Here is a 6,256-nt window from a genome sequence, read left to right as displayed (position 1 = left end):
AAAAAAATCACACGCAGCACTTGTGACACTTGGGTGAGCTGCTATAACCCTTCCCTCGGGAACTCTAAAAGGGAACTTACGTTCCATTCATCCCACATTGCAGATATTGTCTTCCTGTGAGGGCTGCAGGTAGGGAATTACTCAGGACACCATTTATTTATTTCCAGTCATCCCAGGGGCTGACATTCTGCTTTGCACTTTGTGTGGGTCATCTCTGCGACACTGAGCACTTCAGAGTATATAATGTACAGTGTATAAAGAACAGAACTCCCTCCAGAGTATGTAATGTACAATACAGTGTATAGAGTGCAGGGCCCCAGAGTATGTAATGTACAGTACAGTGTATAGAGTGCAGGGCCCCAGAGTATGTAATGTACAGTACAGTGTATAGCGTGCAGCGCCCCAGAGTATGTAATGTACAGTACAGTGTATAGCGTGCAGCGCCCCAGAGTATGTAATGTACAGTACAGTGTATAGAGAGCAGCGCCCCAGAGTATGTAATGTACAGTACAGTGTATAGAGTGCAGAGCCCCAGAGTATGTAATGTACAGTACAGTGTATAGAGTGCAGGGCCCCAGAGTATGTAATGTACAGTACAGTGTATAGAGTGCAGGGCCCCAGAGTATGTAATGTACAGTACAGTGTATAGAGTGCAGGGCCCCAGAGTATGTAATGTACAGTACAGCGTATAGAGTGCAGAGCCCCAGAGTATGTAATGTACAGTACAGTGTATAGAGTGCAGCGCCCCAGAGTATGTAATGTACAGTGTATAGAGTGCAGCGCCCCAGAGTATGTAATGTAGAGTACAGTCTATAGAGTGCAGGGCCCCAGAGTATGTAATGTACAGTACAGTGTATAGAGAGCAGAACTCCCTCCAGAGTATGTAATGTACAGTACAGTGTATAGAGCGCAGAGCTCCAGAGTATGTACAATACAGTGTATAGAGAGCGCAGAGCTCCAGAGTATGTAATGTAAGTACAGTGTATAGAGTGCAGAGTTCCAGAGTATGTAATGTACAGTACAGTGTATAGAGAGCAGAGCTCCAGAGTATGTAATATACAGTACAGTGTATAGAGTGCAGAGTTCCAGAGTATGTAATGTACAGTACAGTGTATAGTGAGCAGAGATCCAGAGTATGTAATGTACAGTGTATAGAGAGCGCAGAGCTCCAGAGTATGTAATGTACAGTACAGTGTATAGAGAGCAGAGCTCCAGAGTATGTAATGTACAGTACAGTGTATAAAGTGCAGAGTTCCAGAGTATGTAATGTACAGTACAGTGTATAGAGAGCAGAGCTCCAGAGTATGTAATGTACAGTGTATAGAGAGCGCAGAGCTCCAGAGTATGTAATGTACAGTACAGTGTATAGAGAGCGCAGAGCTCCAGAGTATGTAATGTACAGTACAGTGTATAGAGAGCAGAGCTCCAGAGTATGTAATGTACAGTACAGTGTATAGAGTGCAGAGTTCCAGAGTATGTAATGTACAGTGTATAGTGAGCAGAGATCCAGAGTATGTAATGTACAGTGTATAGAGAGCGCAGAGCTCCAGAGTATGTAATGTACAGTACAGTGTATAGAGAGCAGAGCTCCAGAGTATGTAATGTACAGTACAGTGTATAAAGTGCAGAGTTCCAGAGTATGTAATGTACAGTACAGTGTATAGAGAGCAGAGCTCCAGAGTATGTAATGTGCAGTGTATAGAGAGCGCAGAGCTCCAGAGTATGTAATGTACAGTACAGTGTATAGAGAGCAAAGCTCCAGAGTATGTAATGTACAGTACAGTGTATAGAGAACACAGCTCCCTCCAAAGTATGCAATTTTACAGTGTATAGAGCACAGAGCCCCAGAGTATGTAATGTACAGTACAGTGTATAGAGCGCAGAGTTCCAGAGTATGTAATGTACAATACAGTGTATAGAGTGCAAAGCTTCAGAGTATGTAATGTACAGTTCAGTGTATAGAGTGCAGAGTTCCAGAGTATGTAATGTACAGTACAGTGTATAGAGCGCAGAGTTCCAGAGTATGTAATGTACAATACAGTGTATAGAGTGCAAAGCTTCAGAGTATGTAATGTACAGTTCAGTGTATAGAGTGCAGAGTTCCAGAGTATGTAATGTACAGTACAGTGTATAGAGTGCAGAGTTCCAGAGTATGTAATGTACAATACAGTGTATAGAGTGCAAAGCTTCAGAGTATGTAATGTACAGTTCAGTGTATAGAGTGCAGAGTTCCAGATTATGTAATGTACAGTACAGTGTATAGAGCGCAGAGCTCCAGAGTATGTAATGTACAATGCAGTGTATATACATGATGATATTGTCCCTTGCCTCCCTGCTCGGAACAAAGCCCGCCTGCTTCAACCCTATCCACCCTGTCAGAAAGGGTAAAAGCCTATTTGCCAAAATTTTAGTGTACAGTTTAATGTCCGCATTTATCAATGATATTGGTCTGTAGCTCTCAACTCATGTGACCTTGTCGGGGACTTCTTCAGCGCTATCTCCTCTCTGATTACCCTGCAAAACCAAAGAGTCCTGCGGCACTTACTATCCACCCTACGGGAACACAGATTCGCCTACAAATGGCGATTTCCCTTCAGCTTGTAGGGGCCGTACCCACATTCTTTTTCTCCCCACCTCACCAGAAATATTTGCTCATAGATTACCTGTTTCTGTCCCTAGATGACCTACACTACCTTATGTCCGCCACCATTGAACCTATGATCCTCTCGGATCATCACTCTATGACTTTGATGTTTCCAGAAAGATAATTTAAAACAAAATGCTGGAGATTGGACTCTTTTCTCCTCAGTGACCCCCTGCGGGTACAAACGCTACAGGCAAACCTCCAGTCTTTCTTTACTGTCAATGATACGCTTGAGACACATCCCCCTTGACTCAGTGGGAGGCACGTAAATGTGTGATTCGGGGAGAGCTTATAGCTATGCAGACAGCCTTCAAAAAAGAGCATCAGCGTAGGATTCAAGACCTTGAATGTGAAATAACAAAACCTGAACATGAACACAAACTCTCTCTAGCACAGTCGACCTTGTCAAAGTTGACTCAGCTCTGACAGGAGCTTAAGGAAGAGCTAGGCCAACGCACATGGAGAAATTGCCTTTTGTTGCAAAAACTTTTTTATGAACAGGGTAATAAGAGCGGTAGACCACTAGCTAGGTCTTTGTGTGCTAAAAGAGCGACACTCCTGATCCATTCTATTCATGATAAGGTGGGGGTACTTCACCACGACTCGCAGGCGATTGCTCGTTAATTCCCGAAGTATTACGAATCTCTATACAATCTGCAATCACCCCAGTCTTCTTCTGACATGGAAGCTACTAGACATAGGCACCGAATGACCTTTCTGGCTAAACGTGGCCTGCCGGCCATATCATCAGGTGCCCAGAGCTTGGAGGCTCCTCTCTCTGCAGAGGAGCTAGACCAAGCCCTGAAACAAATGAAAGTGGGAAAGAGCCCTGGCCCAGATGGGGTTTCAGTCCAATATTAGAAGTGTTTCCACTAGGTTTTAGCATTGCGTTTCCTGAAAGCGTTTAATTCCCTCAAGGACTCCCCTGCTGTTTCCCCAGCCTTTTTGGAGGTCTATATTACTCTCATTCCGAAAGCGGGCAAAGAGGTCTGTCACAAGTTAGCCTGCAGTTTCTTGTTTGTGTTCTTACCTTCTTGCTGCAGTCCTGTGCCTGATCACTTCTCATGTGTTTGTCTGTGCTCATCTATGGACATCATCTGCTGTCCTCTGGGTTTTATTTTCTTCCCTTCCATCACTTCCTGGCCCACCTCCTTGTTTGCCTGTCTATATAAGACGTGCTCAGACTAGCCCACTTTGACTGAGCAACTTCCTAGTTGTCAGAGCTCTTGTGTGTTACTACTGTCTGAATCCTACATTGATTACTCGTGTACCAACCCTGGCTTCGTGCTCTGACCTTGCTTGGTTTCTGCCTGTCCTGATCTTGGCTGCCTATCAGATTCCGTTTGTCTCCTCCCTTTATACTCTGCTCCCGCGAGCGGTCTCCTCAACCTCACCTGGGCGTACCTTTGGGCCGTGATCTGGTCCCAGCTTGCTGCAAGTCCATCCCCACCATCAGGGGCTCTGATGAACAAGCAGGCTGGGGCTTAGACTCCGTGCCCTGGGGAACCCCAAGTTGAGGATCAATAAGAGCTCACCACCACAGGTGCTGACAAGGTCACATGAGTTGAGAGCTACAGACCAATATCATTGATAAATGTGGACATTAAACTGTACGCTAAAATTTTGGCAAATAGGCTTTTACCCTTTCTGACAGGGTGGATAGGGTTGAAGCAGGCGGGCTTTGTTCCGAGCAGGGAGGCAAGGGACAATATCATCATGGCCCTTAATGTACATCATTGGCTAACAGTTAGATGCCAGAGGGGGTTCTACCTTTCACTGGATGCCGAAAAGGCATTCGATAGAATAGCCTGGGACTTATATGGAGCTGACTCTGTGCTTTTTGGGTTTACGCGACCTGTTTTGCTCAAGAATCATGTCTCTGTACGCATCACCTCAGGCCAGAGTACACTCCAATGGTCACCTATCCGAACCTTTTCACAAATGCAATGGCGCGAGATGGGGATGTCCACTTTCACTGATCCTCTTTATCCTCACTTTGGAACCCTTCCTTCAGGCCCTTTGACCCAACCATTTGATAAAGGGGATTGGACGCATAGAGGGGAGGTGAAATTGGCCGCCTTCGCATATGACATACTGTTGTTCTTAAACAATTATGCAGCTGTGCACCAGTGAAAACCACCAATAATAAATAACACAAAAAACAGCACAAAAATTAAATAAATAAAAATAATCACAAATAAATAAATGTCCGTGCAAAAATATATATATAATATTTCAAACATAAGTCCTTATTTTCCCAAAAGGATTTTCAAAACAATGTTCCAAAATGTGCTTCCACCTAATCACCACGTGAAAAATAATATTGACCGCACTCAGCAGATGGAGGTGAGTAATAAGCCTCATAGGATATAAGGGATCCTATAGCCCCTCAAATTGTAAATATAGGGATCTCACGCTTTAAGGATGCGTGAGATCCCTATATTTACAATTTGGAAACTTGCTCCTTTGAAGCCTTTGAGGCTATTAAACAAGGCCTGTTATTTTATTGAAACATGTGAGTGTCCTTATTCTATCGATTTATATGGTATTGAGTGGCAGTATTACACTATGTAGCCTTTCTTTCCTTGCACATTATTGAGGATTCCATGGAGAAGTAGAGTGGAGTCGATTGCTGTTTCTAAGCAGGGTGAAGGCGATTTGAGTTCCTCCTGAGGGGCTATAGGATCCCTTATATCCTATGAGGCTTATTACTCACCTCCATCTGGTGAGTGCGGTCAATATTATTTTTCACGTGGTGATTAGGTGGAAGCACATTTTGGAACATTGTTTTGAAAATCCTTTTGGGAAAATAAGGACTTATGTTTGAAATATTATATATATATTTTTGCACGGACATTTATTTATTTGTGATTATTTTTATTTATTTAATTTTTGCGCTGTTTTTTGTGTTATATACTGTTGTTCTTGACTGAACCCCGCTCTGCCTTGCCTGAACTCCTACAGGAGCTAGATCATTTTCAGTCCCTGTCCAATTTATCCATCAATCACTCCAAATCCCATGCTCTTAACATATATTTGTCAGACGATGAGGTGTCCTACTGTGTGCGCAGTTTTCCTTTTTACTTGGCAAAAAGATATGATCACATATCTGGGAATCCAACTATCTTCAGAATTGCGGGACTTATATAAATCTAATTTCCAACAACTCTTATCTACCATAGTTGGGTACCTCAGCGAATGGTATTGATCCTGTTACTCATGGTTTGGTAGAGCAGCCATTCTCAAAATGAATGTACTACCTCGTCTGTTATATGTCTTCCAAACTGTCCCTATAGGTTTACCAGCAGCTTTTTTCGCTTCCATGAAACGTGCAATGCTAGAGTATCTATGGCGTAAGAAATCTCATAGACCTAACTACACCCTCTTAACCATGCCCAAACATAAAGGTGGGCTGGGCCTCCCAGACCTTAAAAAATATCATTGGGTTTGCCATCTGTCCAGGGTGGTCGACTGGTCTGTGCATGACCGGGTTAAGGCATGGGTCTCAGTGGAACAACTATTTTCTGAGACACCCCTTCATGCTCTACTTTGGATACCCTCTGATGAAGTCCATCCGGGGGTGAAAACCACCCAATGTTGGGACCTACCCTG

The 6,256-nt window shown here is 43.6% G+C and overlaps 1 protein-coding gene across 2 annotated transcripts in view; it reads left to right on the top strand.

The window, feature by feature from the left end:
* The first annotated feature begins 1 nt into the window (after position 1).
* Positions 2-6,256, top strand: part of ASCC1 (activating signal cointegrator 1 complex subunit 1) — a 334,902-nt gene continuing 328,647 nt past the window's right edge. Inside the window, exon 1 of one of the 2 annotated variants that reach the window (XM_089670718.1) lies at positions 2-33. The gene's annotated coding sequence lies outside the window, so the exon portion shown is untranslated. Of the gene's footprint in view, positions 130-6,256 lie in introns of both variants that reach the window. The other variant, XM_089670717.1, reaches the window with a different exon arrangement.

Source organism: Staurois parvus, unplaced genomic scaffold (assembly GCF_062004578.1).
Source record: "Staurois parvus isolate SC_StPar_1 unplaced genomic scaffold, SC_StPar_1.0 ptg000094l, whole genome shotgun sequence".
Taxonomy (NCBI): domain Eukaryota; kingdom Metazoa; phylum Chordata; class Amphibia; order Anura; family Ranidae; genus Staurois; species Staurois parvus.
Note: the sequence above shows the minus strand (reverse complement) of the source record. Positions and strands in the feature narration are given on the sequence as shown.